The sequence below is a fragment of the Squalius cephalus genome, assembly GCF_949319135.1.
Source record: "Squalius cephalus genome assembly, chromosome: 4".
NCBI lineage: Eukaryota > Metazoa > Chordata > Actinopteri > Cypriniformes > Leuciscidae > Squalius > Squalius cephalus.
This window is the reverse complement of record NC_137125.1, coordinates 18,676,086-18,697,739: the sequence shown is the minus strand read 5'-3', so window position 1 is coordinate 18,697,739 and position 21,654 is coordinate 18,676,086.

Sequence of the window (21,654 nt, the reverse complement as noted above, 5' to 3'; positions counted from 1 at the left end):
TTCACAAAACCATTCAGGCTCGGAGTCAGCATGGTGAATACCACTGTATGTACACGGAGATATATCATAAATTATGCCACAAACAGGACTTTAATATCACCAACCATTCCCATGTTATTACGGTGTATCCATATAAATGGCCCACCCTATATATATATATATATATATATATATATATATATATATATATATATATATATACATATATTCTACCAAATTGGTTCACAGTTGGAAGCATCTAATTTTTTATTTCTTTTTTTCCACAAATTGTGCTTGCAAATTGTATAATATACAAGGTAAACATGTCTAGTAATTGTGCAGTTAATTCTCATACTGTATTTTCAGTTTTGGAATATGTATCCTCTCCCCAAATTTGTCACTAATAAAACACAATAAAAATTGTTTAAAGTAAAGGCTTATATTTACCTTTTAATAGTTTGTTTACATTTTTGTTTTTTTTATTAAAAAGGTTACAATTACAACAACAATTCAAGTGTAATCTTTCTTTGTAAAAACTAAAGTATACATTTTATCATACATATTTTAAAGTTAAGGATTCATTAGTTTGAATATAGCCTACATTGGAACAAGCACATAATAACATATTAGTTGATGACTTTATTTTTGACAAAACATACTATATTTAACATATGAGCAAAAATTGGCAAACAAAAGCTTATTTGAGGTGGCAGATATTTTACAGTAGAAATTTATAATCTATCCAAAACTAGTCAACGAAATGTTGTCTTTCATATGTCTGTAACATATGTCTATCGTTTTTATTATAGAGAATATAAATGTTAATTTGCAGTTTAATACGTTGCTTATACAAATACATTTTATTTCAACATATTTCAGTCGATTTTTACTCATCTCAGTATAGCAATACAGTTCACTAAAATATGGAGCTTATAATATGACAAAATTATTTGAATTTGAATTGTGTAAATTTGAATTGTTTGCAAGTGTAATCTAACAAAATTGAATTTTAAGTGGTAGTTTAAATAGTTCTGAATTAGATTCTGAATTCTTATACTGCAAATATTCAGTTTAAAAAATACAGATTCAAGTTTTCAATATGAAGAAATTAGGAACTTCAAATTAAGTTTTCTAAAATTCAATCTCAAAAATTCTAATTAAAAAAAAAAGATCTTACAGAAAGTAGGTCACAGGTCATCCACAGGGAAGAGTAAAGGATCTCAGATAAGTCGAACAGAGCATTTTGGCTGCACTGCAGTAGTTTTCTGCCGCAAACGCGGTGGTGGTTCAAGAGAATCCGTGTATCTTTCGTTCAGTCGTTTTTTTATTTAATATTAAGAGTAGAAAAATGAGAAAACAGCTTGAGTATTAGATTTCTAATATTCTAGTAATAATAGTCCGCTGCAGCAGTTGCACGGAGCTTACAAAACTTAAAGGGACACCAGGCAAGCCTGAGTGTTTTTTCTCTACGAAGCTCCCCCTAGTGTCTGGTAGTAAATGCTTTCAAACACACTGTTGTAAAAACGAACTGTTGTCCCTCCCCCCTCACCACGAGCAACCCAGCTGATCAGCTGTCAACCCAGCTGAGCAGAGGAACCGGCTATTTCAAAACCAGTTGTCTACCGAGGCAAGTAAAGTCTTTCCAACTGATGGTGAGGTTTTTTTTTTTTTTTTTTTTTTTTTTTCATGTTTTATTTTTTATTGTGTTGTCATGCATACTAGTATTTTTACCGGGAACGAACGATATGAAAGAGGCGAACTACTGCTTTCATGTTTAGTTTTTTTGGGAGAGTGGGCATGAGCATAAAAAAATATATATATCGGATATATATTAGCAAGGTCTATAAGTTCATCTGGTAGAATGACGGTTTACCTTTGCTTGTCTAAGAAAACATCAGAACGTTTTTTCTAGCTCGATCATGATATGTGCAACAAGTTTATTGCCTACGTTTGCAACAATCGCTGGCCGGGTTTCGTTAGCCTGCCTCTGTGCTGGGGATGCTTGCCGTAAACTGATCCTGCTTCTCGCGATGTCTGAGACTTTGTGAGACTGAAGGACGCGGGCAGCGGGTAGGATACACCGAACTTGCAAGCGGGATATTCTTCCTACAGGCAGTAGGAGCGGGCGAGAGAGTCTTCATTCGCCCTGAAATGAGTCATTTAACCATATACCGATTTACGAAGATGATTAATTAACACGAAAACGTTGCCTGGTGTCCCTTTAACGCCTGTATTGCAACTATAGGCTACATTTAATTTTCTCATCCAACAACTACACTAACGAATGGCTCGGTACAACAGAAGAGCACACAGTCCTACTTGTTATTCCAAACATTTCCCTTGCTGTGAAGACGCTGATTTAGCCTATATGTGTATTTTGGGACTCGACTGAAGTATGACGGCTTCTTTATGTTAATAGTTAGCATCCACATGTTACATTGCAAATATGAAAACTTTTGACTGAATGAGAGATGCACGACCGTTTCGATTTAAATAAATTTGTTTAGGCTTGGCGTTTAAAATAGGCTAAATGTTGTTTGTAATAAAGGGCACAATATAGGCTATTTTTATAGGCTATGTAGCCTACATATTATTTTATTATACATGGCTACTTATTTTTCATTCTTGTTGTTATCTGCATTCATTTAAGGATTTGTCATACAGTAAGGGAAAGTAAAATAGGCAACACATAGCCTACATGTCTATAAAATTCAGCCATAAAAACATTTCAATTTGTTAAATTTCAAATGTTCAATATTCGTTTAAAAAAATCAAATTCAGAACTATTTAAACTACCACCTAAAATTCAATTTTGTTAGATTACACTTGCAAATAATTCAAATTTACACAATTCAAATTCAAATCATTTTGTCATATTATAAGCTCCATACTAAAAGCGGATCATTCATTCACACAGAAACGCGATTCAAATTTAAACTGTCTTTTTGTGAGCTGTGGTAAACATTCATTCATTCACACACAGAAGCGCGATTCACTTGAGAATGAAAAAAAAAACTTACTACAGTATCCCTCAGCTCAGCTGAATCCGTTGCTCCTCGAAATACCAGCACTTCTGAGGTACATATTCCATTATTATTATTACGATAGCATTATTCCTCACAGCGCTGCGAGACGGTGTAAACAAGTACAATGATCTGATTAAACTTGATGTTTTTTCTCGAGCTGATATGGGGGCGTTCACAGTTTGCATGGATTTCCTCAGTCATTTGTGTTTGAATAGCGTGCACTCTACGTGGGCGGGGTCAAATTAAAAATAATGAGCTGAGATGAGAACCACTGACATCTCTCTCTTTTCATACAGAATACATAAACAGAGAATATTTGATTTAGTTTTGAATTAGATAATTTAAAAGTACACATTTGAATAATTATAAAGATATATAGCTCATGCCTGGGTGACTGTAATTCGCTGAGTTTTATTTAAGTTTAGAGACGTGCTCCAAAAAAAAAGTTCACCGAGACGGACAGGCAGAAAACACACCCTGTTTATTTTCTTTATTTTACAAAAACACAATGTTTTTTTTTCCGCTTGTATACATAAAAAACACATAAAAAAGTAGACATTTAACAGTTTATTTTTTCATATTTCTTAAGTCTGTATAACCATAAATGACGGAGTATTTTAAGTTTATTTTGCTGCTATGTGAAAAAAATCGAGCAAAACGCGCCTGCGCGTTTGCCGACCCCAGGGGGTTAAGTAAGGGATAACGTATAGCGAGGCGGTTGTTATAGCGAATAACAACCCCGACAGGCTGAACGGGAAGGGGATGACACAGATCTCTTAGTCCTTCTCTGCTCCCATGCGAGCATTGATTCCCATGGTCTGTTCCTCTGTAGTGAGTCAAGGAAGAACATTTGGTACATCAAGGCTACAAAAGAACTTGGAACATCAAGGCTACAAAAGAACGGCTCGGCCCAGACATATGTAAGCATATCTTGTTCTTGCACGCAGTTCTGGGATGTGACACTACATCTCGCCTTTATGGGAACAGGAAGGGAGCATCGCTCAAGAAATTCAATGAAAGTGACATGTTTCGAGAGCAAGCCAAGGTGTTCTATGAACATTCAGCTTCTACAGATGATGTAGCAGAAGCAGGAGAGAAAGCTATGGTGATTCTCTACAATGGAAGATCTACAGACACCCTGGACTCCCTCCGATATCATCGGTTCTGGTGGCATCCAGTTCTACTTACATTCAGCCACAGGTCTTACCACCAACATCAGGAGCAGCAAAGTACCACAGCCTGCGAGTGTACTTACAAATACAAGAATGGAAGGGATCAACATCTGGTACATTTCAATTGAAACTCTGATTTCTGCTATAGTTCTATGTTTATTGGGTTACACTTTATTTTAAGGTGTCATTGTTACAGTGTAATTATATATTTAAGTACTGAGTAATATTAAGCAACTACATGTACTTACTATACATGTACTTACCGGTGGTGGTTGAAGAGATTCCCCCCTTCTATGTAAAGCGCTTTGAGGTCTCAGATAAAGCGCTATATAAATGTAACGAATTATTATTATTATTATTATAGGGTTAGATTAGGATTAGGGTTTGATTGAGGGTTAGTTGCATGTAATTATGCATAATTTATAGTTATTACTATGGTAAGTACATGTAACATATGTAACAAGGACACTGTAAAATAAAGTGTTACCATTTATTGTGTCATTTTGTATCTTGTGTACTTCATTGCTGCTGTAACAATATCAATATCTCCTGCATGGGGGTTAATAAAGTGACATTTTATCTTACAGATGGACTTTGTCCTATGGAATGGGGGTGGCACAAGTGTGGCGAGGGATTTGTGCCAACTAAGACAACCCTACCTCCTGCTCCTGAGAACCTCATGAAGGTCATAAGGTGCAGCTGCCAGTCTGACTGCACCAACCTGAGATGCAGTTGTAAGAAAAACAACATAGAATGCACCCCGACCTGTGGACACTGCAGGGGAGTGAGCTGCACAAACTCAATGCAGATGACCTGTGACGAGAATGAAGATGAGATTCTCTAGTGGTGAATTTGGTACGTAATTAGATTTTTTGATCCAGACACTTTTTATTTTACCTACCTTTTTGTCTTCTGCATTCTACTCATCCTTGTCTCCTGTTCTTCCCTCAGACTCATCCCCCAGAAACAGTCCCACGGACCCAGCCCCAAACCCCATCTCTGTAATAATAATTAATAAAGGCTGTTTTAACCCTCTGAGGTCTGAGCTGTTTTCTGGGCCTGGAGGTGTTCTGACATGCTCTGACATTTGTGCTTATTTCTGTTACTTGTGACATTTTCATGGCTAAAGTCTGATTACACTGTATTCAGCACAAACTCTGCTACAATAATATATCAGCAGCATGTATATAAAAGTTTGTAGTTTTGAGATAATAACATTTATGCGTGGTTTGTGAAAAAACAAAAAAAAATTGTCACTGAAATAAGCTCATGAAACCCATACTGATTATTTCTTCATAAGACTTTTGAAAATTGTATGACGTAGCCCAGAATATTTGCTTCAAAACTATGTGAAAATCATCCTGACTGCTCATTCAGAGAAGACAATATATTGATTTAAAAATTTTACGACGTGTTTTGTGTGAGAAAGCTCTATGCAAGAGGCGTGGACATCTCATTATTATGTAAGCTTTTCTCACCTGAGAAAGACAAAAGACACTCCCTAATGGCCCTATTAGGAGCTATCAGGCCCTGCCATTCTGAGCAACCTTGCACAAAGAATGAGGAGATTTAAAAAAGAATGGCTTTTTGATTGTTTTTAATGTATTTACAACACAACATAATGACAAAAAAACCACATTATTTAACACACTGAACTAAAGACAGAGACTTGAACTGTCACACACCTTTGTGCCATTACTGAAACATAGTAGGCTACATACCTTTCATTTCCATGGTGTTTGATTTTTCACTTTAGCATGTTCATGTATGGAGACTTATGTGAATGTTGAAGTCAGCAAGACTTATCAATGGCATCTTGTTCCTCTAAAAACAACAACAACAACAAAACAGCTGTGAACATGCTGATATCAAGAGAAATGCTGCACAATTTGGGGAATATATTTTAGATTTTTCAGGTTAAAATAGCTTTTTAAAATGTACAGAATACACACACACATATATATATATTAGCCTACTTTTACCATGCTGTGTTTTATTAGAATATAAAAACATCCTCGTGTTGAACACGTAGGCTATACAAGCACTGAAAGGTTGCCTATCATTCTAGTTCACATTTCACATTTCATGTTTCTGTCTACATGTACATGACATTAGGCTTAGTTCATGTTTTTACTCCAAACTCATTTCATAACATACATTTTAATCTGGCACGACCAGTTTAACATGTCTTACCTTAAAAATCTTCTCATCTTCAAATCGCGTTCTTCTGAGGTAAATCCGAGGTAAATTCAAGGTAAACAGCACAGCACAGCACAGCTTACAGTTGTCCAAACCCGATGAAAGCAGAGAAGAGTAAGTTACGAAGTCTCTGCTTCTTTGTTTTGAGGTGATGAGGGCGTTTACAGGTCTGCGTTTCTCCGCATGGATCATTTGCATGTCAATCGCTCGTGCGCGCGTGGGTGTGGTCACATTATAGTTAATGAGGACGCGTTTGAGAAACTGTACATGCCGCTGCTTTCGTATGGATTACTTAAAAATAGAATATTTGTTTTTTATATAATTTACATACTTTAAAAATAGAGATTCCAAGCGTTGTATAGACATGCGTTTCAAGTCTGTGTGACAAAAATTCGCTGAGTTACAGGTCATTTTCTGTCGCGTTTCAGAATGAGTTTCACATTGAGAGAGACGGCAGAACGCGCATCATGTTTATTTTCTTTGTTTTACGAAAAACACAACATTTTGTTTTTATTATGAGTGTACACAAATAAAAGAAGACATTTAACAGTTCTGAATGATGTACAATACAAGTATGTAAAATCAAAATCAACAGAGTAATTTGCACTGATATAAAAAAAAACGAGCAGATCACGCCGGTGTGATTGCCGACCTCAGGGGGTTAAAGGTCCCCTATTATGCAAAATTCACTTTTGCATGCTATTTGGACATAAATGTGTGTTGGCAGTGTGTGTACACAACCAGCCAATAGTGATAAAAATCCACTCACTCCTTTTTTATTAATCCCCATAAATCATCAGCAGTGTCTCCCAACGACCTGTTTTCAGAATGCTGTTTTAGTGACGTCACTAAAGCCACAGGCCCCGCCCATGAGTGTTGACGGACACTGCCGTTTCAACATAGACCCGCCCTGATCGAGTGCACAGCTGCTGCACTGACGAGAATGTCTCCCAAGCATTGTAGGTGTTGTGTGGCTGGATGTATTAATCCACATAGCTCTCTCTATTTACTCCCGAAATCTGAGGCAGCCGCTGAAGACGAGGTGGAATTATTTTGTTTTTAAAGAAAATGCTCCCTCAACTCTACCGAAATTCGTTTATGTACTTGAGCACTTCTTATAACTTACTGTGTTTACTCAGCTCTTACGGTGATTTGATGAAGTAAAACTGACGCTTCATCTTTTGTGTGATGTACAATAAACTTTATTAAACTCATCAGTATATGTTTGATCATCATTCGGACCTGGTCCGAAACAGCAGACTTGTAGGCTATGAATAATGGATACATACAAGCAGATGACAAATACGTTATAACCGTAATTAAACTACTAAACTATACCTGTTCCATCTCTATACAGCACTCTGACTCTGTAGGCATTATTGTCTGACTCGAAATGAACACCGTTACTGAGAGTTTCTGATATTATCATCATTCCGTGAGATGAAATTGTCCTGAGAGACTGAGCGCGAGCTCATGAAGCTCCGCCCACTGTGCCGTGCAGCAGCAGCTTATTTGCATTTAAAGGGCACACACTAAAACAGCGCGTTTTTCTGAGCCCCAAAAAATGACAATTTAAACATGCTGTAAAAAATGATCTGTTGGGTATTTTGAGCTAAAACTTCACATACACACTCTGGGGACATCGGAGACTTATTTTACATCTTGTGAAAAGGGGCATAATACGGGACCTTTAAAGTACTTCTTTCTGCCTCTATGTATTTATGCTCATGGGTAGCCTAAATGGGTTCCATTCAGACCTTAACATTTAGTCTTTTACTGTTATATGTCAACAAGATTCAACAAGACATTTTCTCCTGGCTGTACCCAATGTTTAGATCTGTTGTGGTATTTATGCAAATTAGCACATCTGTAATTAGATTATGCACCGTTTGTCCATGTTAACAAACAATTTAAAAAAAACTTGTAATACATTTTTTGTTTGTCTTGATATAAGTAATCAACTCAGTAATTTTCATGGTGATATCTAAAGGTTAAATTTTTTACCCTATTCATGTGAGAAAAATAATGAATAGGCGTATGAATAGGATATATTTGGGTCTTTTTGGGAACTTTCCCCTAATGGGATTCTTCTGGGCTTTTTTTTCCTTACTCAGGACATATTGAGGATACAAAATCAGTTGAGTTTGATTCTGTTGCAATTTGTTCACGGTTGACCCCATTTTGGCTTAAAACGCCTGGACTACATTGTGTGTTCAATGAGTAAGGTTAAATGTAAATATTCCAAGTGATATTTCAATGATGTTTGTGACAGTTACTGGTGGCAAATTCATGAACAATTTTACACTGTGCCCTTTTAATACATATTTATTCTAATCTAGAGCATGTTTGATTTAGTTTACCCCAAAGTGTTAATTAATACATTAATTAACAAGCATGTACTAACGTGTAGTTAAGATGGTTTTATTCATGCAGGAATTCATATGACTCATGTCGTAATTAAGGTTAGTTCTTCATTAGTACATGTCTTAACTCATCATTAGTTCATAGTAAAGTAATTATTAATTAAGGTATTAACACATGATTATTCATGTACTGTTATTGTAAAGTGTTACCAATTATTTTAAAGTCCAACTAACGTGCTATGGTCATTAAAGGAGAACTCCGGTCAATTTTAACATTGAGCTCATTTTTTTGTACATTTGGAGTGCTGTCAATACAGACAAAAATCGGTGTTGCCTACACCGTGTTATCCTCTTTTTAAAATTTGCACCCTGTTGACTTCAATGGGGCAATATTTAAACCTGCTTTTAGCCTCTTAACATCCTTGATGTGTCATTACAAGTGCACAGCCATGTGAGTGATCCCTTTAGAGTGAACGCGAGTCAATCTGACTGCAGTAGATGTGAAAGATATGAATAAAAATGATGTTATTTAAGCCAGCGCAAATACCTGTATTTACATCCTGTTTTCGGTCGAAGTCCATAGTAATCGATTGTCGAGTTCACGCGCGTGATCATAGGTACTAAACCAATGCGCGTGAACTCGACAATCGATTACTATGGACTTCGACCGAAAACAGGATGTAAATACAGGTATTTGCGCTGGCTTAAATAACATCATTTTTATTCATATCTTTCACATCTACTGCAGTCAGATTGACTTGCGTTCACTCTAAAGGGATCACTCACATGGCTGTGCACTTGTAATGACACATCAAGGATGTTAAGAGGCTAAAAGCAGGTTTAAATATTGCCCCATTGAAGTTAACAGGGTGCAAATTTAAAAAAGAGAATAACACAGTGTAGGCAACACCGATTTTTGTCGTTGTTCTCTGTATTGACAGCACTCCAAATGTACAAAAAAATGAGCTCAATGTTAAAATTGACCGGAGTTCTCCTTTAAATGGCTTTCCAGAGGTAAATGTAATGTTACGTGACATATTGTTCTCCAGATGATATTATAGACCTCTTTCCGCAGTTGAAAAACACAGATCGATCGATTTTATTTCATTTCGGTAAGTTGAACTGTATCTTTCAAATTACCTATTGATCATTCATTCGTGTTTATTTAGCCTACAATTAACTAGTAGTAAAGAGTAACAGATGATCGGTTCACATGCCACTTGAACTCTGCCAGCGATCTGTCAAGCGCCAAAACGGTGTTTATGACACTCATAAACATCATTTAATGACACTCATTTGACTGAACAGCCTTTCTACTTCAGCGTTTGAGTGTGGTAGGGTGAGGACAGAAACTGCAGCAGAAGCCAAGTCTTCATAAGAGAATGAGTACTTTTTTTACTTCAGCCCAGAATGCCAACGTGTTTGTTGTTTCCTGTTGTTTGTTGAAAGCCAGCGTTTGGCACAGGCCTTCGTTGTCAGTAAACACTTCTCCCCACAGTTTATTATCTGACTGACAACTTGTATGCGTCTCTGCCCTTTGGAGAAACAGAGAACCAATTATATGTTTCTCTAACAAGAAATTCCACACTACGTGGAAGAGTGTTTTTGGAGGCAGAGCTTACAGATAACTGTAGTGAATGACACACAGCCGATGAGGACAAGATGTTTTAAGCCTTCCTCCTCCCTCAGAATTTTGTGTACACCATTGAACACTCCTGTCATTACAGATGTGTTATCTGTGCCAATGCCAAGCAAGTTCTCCTTCTTGAGGCCACACTTCACAAGAAAAGCTAGAACTGCACTGGCTATTGATCTAGCATCCCCTTCCTCCAGCTCAACAAGGCTTAGGGAGGTGGCCACCACATTTGCCTTGTCCTCACTAATATACTGAATTATAATCCCAAGGTACTTTGAGACACTAACATTGATGCTTTCATCAAGAAGGAGGCTGTATTTGCTGTCACCAATATCAGCCACCAGTGCAGGAATACTTGGTATGGTGCCTCCGAAAATGTTTGGCTGCACTGGAATCTGAAAGCTCTGCAATCGCCATTGCCATTGTTGCCTCTGCCTGTTTGGAAGAGTAAGCGTTTTTTTGGAGCAAATGATAATGTTGTTTGTTTGGACTGATTGAAGGGCTTGGACTTTTCATTGTGCTTCTGAGCTGATGCATGCTTTTTAACATCAGACAACTTGGCACAAAACTCTGTCTTGCAGTAAAGACAGTAAGCCCTTGTGTCATTGCCCACATAGGGCTTCAGCCACCCCTTAAATTCAGGGATTAACTCCCATTCTTTTCTGTACTTTTGTGAATATATTTTAGAGTGTGACATGTTTGCATGAGCAATTTAAGCTATTTAATAAATGTGTGTAATGTTCTAGTTGTGTGTATTTTTATTGTGTATATATGCATTTTTATATTTATATTATGTGTATATGTTTAATAAAATTGAATTTATATATTAAAGTCCCAGGCGTAATTTATTATTATTATTATTATTATTATTATGTGCAATGTTTTGGTGTCTTTTTTGTTCTCTCACTCCTTGGTGCAAATGGAGACCATCTGACACTAGTCCCCATCATCTCCTGGTTTCCACTGATTTTCTGCTGGGTGGAAGAGCTTGTGGATAAAGCTGGAGAGGAAACTCAGTCTGGAGAGGTCTTTTTGTCTCCAGGCTGCTAAGAGTGTCTTCTCCTGCCTCAGACCTTAGCATTTATGCTAAGACTAACTTTATATCTCCTTTTTTGGTTGTTGTTAATCTAAGCAGACTTGGCTAGTTGTTGAACCAATTTTTCTTTGTTCAAGTTCCTTGACATTTCTAAAAGAGCTTTAAGTTGAAACTGTTTCTAATTTATTTTGATTTAGTTTATTTAGGAAGCAGTAGGGAGGTGGATGCCATTTTGTTTATGTCCATGTTTTTCTCCCGTGGTTGGCTAGAGAGGGAGTAAGGTAAGAACTTAGATTTTTATTTTGAAAGGTTAGAAAGTATTCCCCTCAAAGTCAGAGCTTTGTTTATTATTTTGGCCTTGTCCCTTCCTGAAGCCTTTTGATGCTTCCTTTTTGTACTTTGGATTTACCAAATAAAATCACCTTTGAGGGGCTGTTTACACCTGGCCACTTCATGCGTTTTCTGTGATCGGATAGATATCCAAGACCAGGTGTAAATGCCCTCCAAAACGCATACGAGACAAATTATATCCGATTGTTCAAACTACTTCAGGAGGTGGTCTGGACCACATTCCAGACAAAACTGGACAAGTGTAAATGCATCTGGTTGTTGAAACCACATATGTGAATTTTACTCCTCCCAACAACGCTAAAAAATAAACGTGTGAGAGCGTGTTATAGTATATATATATATATATATATATGTCAAGTTATGGCCAGATATGATGGTGCTATTGCAACACGCATTACCACAGCTGAGCATCTATTCATCAAGCCAATTCGCAAACTATCGCAAATCAAAGTGAAAGTAAGTCGCAGACGCTTAACACAATCATCTTCATAAAAATTAAAGAATTGAAATGATCTTACCAGGGCTGTTGCTGGTCTCTTATTGCGGTCTTTGATTTAGAAATTTTAGCTGATGATCAATAAAATGCAGCTCATATCTGTTGCTTTCAGTGACGTGAAATCCATTTAATCTGCTTTTCTTTTTTTTTTTCTTTTTTTTTAATGCTGGGACAGGAGAGAAGAGCTCTTGATTGCCTGTTAATGCCAATATGTCACAAACTTCCTTGTTACTGCTTCCCCTGACCCCTAGACTGGGGAGGCATGTAAACGTGTATATACGCTTTTGTTTGTGTATACGAGTTTGAGGAAGTTTATTGTTGTGTTTGAATAAGTACAATGTACAGTCTCTAATACACGATCTGAAGTCAGAGAGTTCAGAAACCAGAATGAACTAATATAAGTGCATGACAAGAATAAACCGTTAAAATGAAATGGTTTGAATTTAAAACAAAGGAGAAGCTAATAAGTGAGCACTGCTCATGCGCAGCTCATTCTGCAGCAGGATAGGCAGTACTGGCGACATTTGGAAAGTTGCTAAGGTTTGTCCAAAAAGTCGCTAGCCATTTTTTGGTTGTTGAAAATTTTTATTTAAGGGGTCTGAAAAGTCGCTAAATATAGCGACAAAGTTATTAAGTTGGCAACACTGGCTATGTTTATTCCATTCATTCATGTATCATATCGTACAATGTTTAAATAATTTAAATACATATATCAAAATAGTAGAACATGAGTATAATGTAGTATTTTAGTTGATTTACTCCTGCCCAGCTCTGATTTCTGAGAGAGGCAACAGCAACACGGCTATTTGATTTTCTCTCATTTCATTAAGTGTTTATACTGAAGTAATTCACTTCACAGACTCATTATTGTGTAGTGATTTTAGAAGTTCCAATAAAATATTGTGCTTTCCCCTGGCTCACCTGTTATACAGCAAACACAAGGAGTGACTGTAGCCGTATTTGCATTACAGATTTGCCCAAAACTTTTGAGATATTTTCTAACTGTTGAGAACTTTTTGAAGAGATTTTTTTAAAATGCTGCATTTCTATGGAGTTTCTTTTGTCTTTTTTATTCAATCAAACATATTGTGTTTGAGAGTAAAACTAATTATTTTGAAATAATAAAAAAAAAAAAATTTGCAAAAAAGTTTTCGTAAGGCTCAAAAATAAAGTTGATAACAGAATTATTTGTAGTGCGTGTAAATCTTTGAAAACCTTTATTTTTCCTTGTGCACTTCAAGAACTTCTCATCACAAACCAACACATTTTTCTCTCTTTTCTGCTGTCTTTTTTGCAGGTCTAAATATTTTGCTTGCGAGTTGAACAGTTTTGCTTGCACGTGAAGCTGTAGCTCAGTGGGCGGTCTCTACCAACCTGCATGAAAGGCCTTTTTCCATTGGTCACCCTCGATTGAAGTGACAGGTTGGCCATGCCCACTACGTGTTCCCGCCGCTGCTGCAGTGCTGCCACCGAGAAGCGAAGCGAATCGAGAATGGCGAGCAACAGGTCGTTTACTGGTTAAGATAACTAATTTAATATCATAAACTCAGTGACAAGTGAACTGAATGATTCTCTCTTCTTATGCTGTCCCATTTAAATACTTAACGGTTAGCTAGACCAGTCTGTAGTTAGTGTCACTGCTGACTAGATTTTATTAGCCAACACTAGCAGCCAGAGCCACCAATAGTAACGTTTGCTGTGTGATCAATGTCCAGTGTTGCTAGCTGAGCAGACATTCATAATCACATTGGATTTTCTTAGCGTAAAGGTTAAAGGGCACTATTTTCGATGTTCGTAGAGTTAGGCCTTAGCCTGGGAAAACCCAGACAACTTCCGGCAAATTTAGATTTGCTCTACAAGTAGTCTGGCAAAGAGCTCATTCAAGCCCATTTCCAATCCGCCGAAATCTGTCCGTTGGTGACGCCCTTTTGGAAATGAGTTATTAATGAAGCTTTTCCAGACCATAACTCAGTTACTACTGAGAATGGTCTGGTTTTAACCAGGCTAGTTAGGCCTAAATTCTGGATTAAAAAATATAGGATATAATCTGTATTTACACAACTTTTTATTCATTTAATTTTTTTTATGGCGAGTGCTAGAGTTTCGCGTGTGTTCGGCCAATCAGCGTGCACTAAAGTCACTGGTAGTTCCTCCTATAGTGCTGGTTTAGACCCTACTCTTCTGCCATTAGCTCAAGGAACTATGAAAAGGTTAAAGTCATAGGCATGTTAGTATTTTCACCCAAAGCCAGTTTTTATATATTTTGCTGTAGTGTGTCAGAAGGAAGTATCAGTTTACTTTTCCAAACATTCATTTTGCCATTAATTGTAATAATCCAGTGAGATTTATATATGCACAAGGAGTCTGACAACAGCCGGGTATGATCTGATCTCACCATCATTGAGTCTGTCTGGGATTCCATGAAGAAACAGAAAAAACTGAGACAGACTAAATCCAGAAGAACTGCGGGAACGTCTCCAAGACACTTCTGTTTCTTCATGGAATCCCAGACAGACACGATCTGCATAATTCTGCAAACATTGAGTTGATAGAGATTATTTAGCACAAGTGTGTTTAGTCTGTTAACAAAACTGCATGTCTCTAGAACACCAAAGGTTACATAGTGTACCTTTAAGTAAAGAAATAACAGTGATTGTAATTTGTGATCAATTAACTGAATTTTGATCTAAGTACACAGTTAAAATATACATGCCTCTGAATGTTATATATGTTACATCAACTCATTTTGTTTTTAAATGTTGTTCTCTTTGCAGGACTATGCAATGGTAGATTTTGCATAGGTCTGTGGATAGACTCTATCTCCATTTTGTTTGCTGTCAGGAATTACAGTTTGTTCGAGCTGGAGCATCATATATAGACATACCCCTGTGTGTGGTGGATGTTCTAGAACAGTTGAATTAAGTTATCTCAAATTACCTTTCACAGAGTATTGTCCCTCTATTGTTGGACAATGTAGCTGTGGCTGAATGGAGTGGAAGTGTGGGGTCCCAGATTAAACATACAAAGAGAAACACTCCAAGATTTGCTCAGCATGCACTTACCTCTGGCCTCTTTGGCTGAAGTGCATGGCATTTCAAGATCAACCTTATACAGGCGAATGAAAGAGGAAAGTCTGTCTGTTAGGAGCAAATATTCTGATATTCCTGATCATGAGCTTGATCAGAAGGTTAGATCTATAGAGGCAAGAATACCTCATGCTGGATACAGGCTGCTGAAAGGGTCTCTACAAGCAATGGGACATCGAGTTACATGGAGAAGAGTGAAAATGTCTTTGCAACATGTGGATGTTGCAGGGGTACTTTCAAGGATGGTCCAGCTGTCATGCGTCGCAAAACGTACATACTCTGTTCATGCTCCTTGTCTCTTGTCCATATAGACACTAATCATAATGATAAGGTCATTTTTAATACTTAATACTTATTTTTAATTAAATATTAATCATAGCTTTGCCATACGTTTCTTTTGTGTAATTTGTGATGTTGATGTTATATCACCAAATCTCATTATACATACCGTTCAAAAGTTTGGGATCTGTAGATTTTTTTTATATTTTAGAAAGAAGTCTCTTAGGCTCATCAAAGCTGAATTTATTTGATCCAAAATACAGTAAAAACAATATTATTGTGAAATATTATTACAATGTAAAATAACTTTTTTCTTTGTGAATATATATATATTGTAGTATAATTTATTCCTGTGATGTCAAAGCTGAATTTTCACATGATCCTTCAGATATTCTAATATGATGATTTGATGCTCAAGAAAAGTTTCTTATTATTATTAATGTTGAAAACCATTATGTACAAATTTGTTTCAGTATTTTTTGATGAATAGAAAGTTCAAAAGAACAGTATTAATTTGAAATAGAATCTTTTGTAACATTACTGTAAAAAATGTAATTGCTCAGCAAGGATAAAGACAGTAAAGACATTTATAATGTTAAAAAGATTTATATTTTAAATTGTCAAAGTATTTCACAATATTACTGTTTTTGCTATATTTTGGGTCAAAGAAATGCAGAAGAGACTGATCATCAAATTTAAAAAAAAAAATTAAATGTGTATGTTATGAGCTGGAGTCATTTATCATTTGCTCATTGGTTCCATTCTGTCCTGTGTATTGTCTGCGTATGTGCATGGGCTTGTTTGTGCTGCAGGTGGGCGGTATCTGGTGATAATTAGTTGGACGCTGCGATTGGTTCTCCTCCACACCTGATCCAGATATAAGGACCGCCCCAAACACTCAACAGGGCCAACTTTTGTGCCATTGTTGATTGTTACCACTTTGCTATTGTTTCAGAGAGTTTGTGAGTGATGTTTGAGATTGTGACTGTGAGTGATATTTGGAGATTGTGACTGTGATTTTGAACCTCTGTTTATCCTTGTTAACTGACCCACGCCTGTTTGACTACGATTTTGGATTCTGTTTTGCATTGTTTGCTACGGACTTGTAAATTAATCTTATGTAAATATTTATATATATTTGTTTTGCCAAATTAAGGGAGGTAGGGGGTTTGACGCCATTTTATTTTGTATATCTTTTCACATTGTTTTTGGTTTAGGGAGGTAGGTAAGTTTAAATTGTATTTTGTTTTCTTTTCTTTTAGGAATTGTAGAGGTTATACAAAAGATTGTTTTTGTTTGTTATTTTGGCCTTGTCTGCCCCTGACGCTAAAACCCTTTTGGAAATAAACCATGTTATTTTTGATATCTCTCTGGTGGTAAGACTCATTCCTTTTCCTGTTACGGCTGACCCCTAGTGGTCGTAACAGTGTAAATGCTGGCTTTTTTTTAAATGGTGATTTAACATTGTTTTATAGTGATATAGTGGTTTTTGGGGCTGTTGATGGCTTTTAGAAGGTACATATTTATTAATCAACCCCTCATCATTTCTCTTGTATATCTTGCATATCAATATTATGCTGTTATGTCCAACTCCTGAACATATCTTTTACCTGGATGTTGCTGGGAATAACAAAGCCAAAACAGCTTTTGGGTTTTTCATGGATGGAGTAGAAAAAAATGGATGGCCATCAAGGTATGCACATTAAACAGAATGATTCTCACAAATTTTCTACAAAAATGGTCCCACTGATAATTAGGGGTCTTATGACTACATTTTAGACATTTCATAAGGTATCCAGAAAAAGAGACACATAATGTTACAAACCTTTTCTTTCAAAGGAACATTGTTAATAAAAGATCTGTATAATATCCTTTTCCATATAAAAACTTTGTTTTTACCCTTTTTACAGATTTACTGCAGAATAATCTGTAAAAAGAGTATCTTACAACAAAACTTTTTCTTCACAATATTTATGCTCATAGTACCCAGTCATAATCAGGTACTGGAACTGCCTGTGCTAATAAAGATTGTTTGAGCCGAGCTTGGTGATGTGACTATTGTGGATGTGCACATCAATATCGATGCTAAAATAATACATCATGCAGCCCTAGTTTGTAGATTTAAGGCTCTTGGCTTGGAACCAACACATATAATACTTCTAATAATCAAAAACTGCTCTTTCTGACTGTTTTAGAGTACGAGCAGACCAAGGAGTGGAGAATGTAGACATTGCTCGGTGCATGTTTACTGTGCGAGGAACTGGCCATGGCAGCTTTATTGCTGGCAAAAGTGTGCATAACCAGAGGTAATTAAATAGGAGAGCATGGTTAATGTATTTTTCTCATACACTTTTTTTTTTTTTGCACCAGATTTTTTTTTTTAATGTAAACTTTTAAAATGCTTTGCAGTTAAATCAGCACCTTACACTTTTCTCTGTCTTAGAGTGGAACGGCTATGGAGAGATGTTTGGACTGCTGTAACATCAAGTTACTACAATGGGATTAATTGACCTGTCTAATGCTGTTAACCTATTCTTTGTGAGATATGTTTTCATCCCCAGAATACACACAGATTTGCAGCATTTCATGGAGATGTGGAACTGTCATCCCTTGCAAACGGAGGGAAATTTGTCACCGAATCAGCTTTGGAATATTGGGATGTTGTGATATTGGGATCATTTGTGTTCCAAAGATGAACGAAAGTCTTACAGGTTTGAAACAACATGAAGTTGAGTAATCAATGACAGAATTTACATCTTTGGGTGAACTATCCCTTTAAAAACTTTCCAAAGAGTAAAGCAAGTAAAGAGAATGCTTTGATATACATGAATCAAAGAATTGTGGTTTTCTATGGTAAACAATTCCAGGAAATGTTCTACACTCTGTCTAAGCTTGCCCCATATGTAACAGCAGTTTGCAAGAGTGTTTTGAAAGACTCGTAATCTACCATATGGACTATGGGAAATGTTATGGTATTGATGCAAGCACTGACAATTGGGTAACACACAGTGTGGTTTGGCATGTGCTGTAGACAGCAATGGTCAAATTTAAACACTATTTTAAACTTCTCCCTTTCTGACACAAGCAGATGCCTGTGAGCTTGCCCTGTCATCCACTGCATTATCTGTGGTACAGACAAGGGTTCTCCTGCTGCCGCATCTTCTGGTTGTGTGTCTTCAGCAGAAATAAAGAGATGTAATTAGAATTAATGTTTTAGTTTTATACTCTTTTACATTGGGAACTACAGTAACATATTTACACCTGGTTATCAAATAACATAGTACATTATAAAAACATTTCAAGTCCATACCTTCCAGTTCAAGTAGGAAATCTTGAAAGAATTACATTTTGACTCATTCACTTGTTTAATCGAACCAGTTGGGCTCATCTCTGGGGCCAGGTGGGATAAAATGTAATGGGAGTCAACCTAAACACCAAAAAGAAAAGCATAAAAATGGATTTTAACATTTGTAATTTGTGACATAATACAAAAAAAACCTAAAATGCTCAAAACAGAATTTCTACATACTTTGTCATCATATCATATGACAAAGAGATTGTGACACTCCTGTGGCTTTTTCTGCATGACTTTGATTAGATCGTATATCTCAAGGCCCTCACGCAATTGTTGCAGCTTTGGGATGCGTTTTGTTGTAATATGTAGAGCAAGAGCTCTGGCAAAACGAGAATAAAGACAAAAATAAAACATTAAAATGCTTCGTATTTAAAAACAGGGCATTCAAAACAACAAAGCAAATTATACAATTTATTTGCATAATTGAAATGAATTCCTTTTTGTTTAAAGACAACAACATATATACTGTATGAGTCTGTATATATAGAAAGACTATAGCTCCCATCAAACAAGTCTATAATTGCGAGTGTGATATGTAAGCAATAAGGTACCAGAAGCTGTGCTTTATCGTGAATAAGTCACGGCTGAAGGGCATTGTTGTTAAGTGCCTGCAACCCCTTTAGTCGTGACTTATTCCTGATACAGCACTAGCCTCTCGTACCTTATTGCTTTTATAAAACGGTTACCACACAATACAAATATTAAAGCAGAAAAATATGCATCTATGCAACTATCATGAAGTATAATCACTAAAAGCCTTCCTTCCGCTGGAAAAAATAGTCCCTGACCGTAAACAGCAACAGAAGTTACATACATTATACATACATACATACATAAAGCAGCGGCACTGGTCAATGGTTGGGCGTAATCCACCATTGGCTCAGTCTCAAGCGCATATGTGGCTGGAGTCGGCTCCTGTCTGGGTGTTTGAGGAGACTCCTGTGATAACGCAGCGACGCTGGTCGATGGTTGGGCGTAATCCACCATTGGCTCAGTCTCAAGCGCATCTGTGGCTGGAGTCGGCTCCTGTCCGGGTGTTTGAGGAGACTCCTGTGATAACGCAGCAGTGGTCAATGGTTGAGCACTGCTGCTATCCATTCCTTCAAACTGCATGTAGCCTAAGGAAAAATTAAAACTAACATCAGAAACATCAGGCTGAAACGAACATGAATCAGAGTGGCATTAACTAGAGACTAGTGGTGCAACGGATCATCATTGATCCGTGATCCGTTCGGATCAATATCTTCTGTTCGGCACACACGTGATCCGCGGATTGATTTATGGGGGAAAAAAAAGCACTCAACATTTGCTTATATTTGTTGTTCATTTAAACCGTTATGAACCGCAGCGAGCGTGACACCTCATTCGCGCCGCAAGACCTCCAGACGCGCGTAAACGCGTATTTACATTGACTTAACATTGAAATCACTCGCGCCAGACGCTCTATTCGCGTTTGGTGTGTGAACGCAGCACGAGGGTGAGGGCGGGCGAGAGAGAGAAAGAGTGCCAGCGAGTGCGAGTGAGTGAGCGAGAGTGAGGTCTGCGGTCTTGGCCATTAGTTGATTTACTTGTTTTTGTGTAGGTAATACGTTGTCAAATATGTTTAAACTTAAATAAACTACCTATACAAGTAGTTATGTCTCTTTGTATTAATGTGTCCTGTTATTGACATAATGCGCGTCATTGACAAAATGCGCAACCAGATGTTCGAATAGTTCGAATATATGTGTTTTTTTAGAGGGAATATTCGAACGTCATTTTTGAGCAATTTTGACAGCCCTATATGACAGTGGAAACACATCAAGCATTGGTCCATGTTTAAAGGAAGGAGATATGCCTTTTTATGTTGCACTTTAAGTTGTTTTTCATTAATTATGTTAAAAATAAGATATTATGCCTTGTGCACTTTAAGTTGATTTTATATATTTTAATTTAATAATTTAAAAGTGTTAATAAACAAAAAAAAAAAAAGGTTTTTTTGCTGATCCGAAAAATGATCTGATCCGTGACTCTGATCCGAGAAACGATTCGAACCGTGAGTTTTTTGATCCGTTGCACCCCTACTAGAGACTCACAAACAATAACTGTAGGCTATTGTGATTGTCAGAACATTTAGTAGCCTAACTAAACACTATTTTATTGAGTTTAGTGACAGCATGGTGCAATAATTGGTATAGGCTACTGCTTTTACTATTGCTTGATACAAATTTTACAATTCCAATTTAACCCCCTGAGGTCGGCTATCGCGCCGGCGCGATAGGCTCGTTTTTTTCCCGTATGAGTGCAAAAAAATAAATAAAAAAAAAATATTAATTTTTATCTTATATGCTTGTGTTATACATCAATCGATCCTGTTTAGTGTGTATTTTTTTTGTGTATGCTCATAATAAAAACAAAGTGTTGTGCTTTTCGCCAAATAAAGAAAAATAAACATGATGCGAGTTCTGCCTACTCTCCGTCAGTGAAGTCAATTCTGAAACGCGTCCGAAAATGAACTGTAACTCAGCGAATACTCAATCAAACAGGCATACAGTCACACAGGCATGAAGCTTGAATTCTCTTCTTTCAAATGAAGTAATTTTTATAAAAAACAAATATTCACAGTTTATATAATATGTATGTAAAGAGAGAGATGTCAGTCGTTCTCATCTCAGCTAATTAAGTTTTAATGTGACT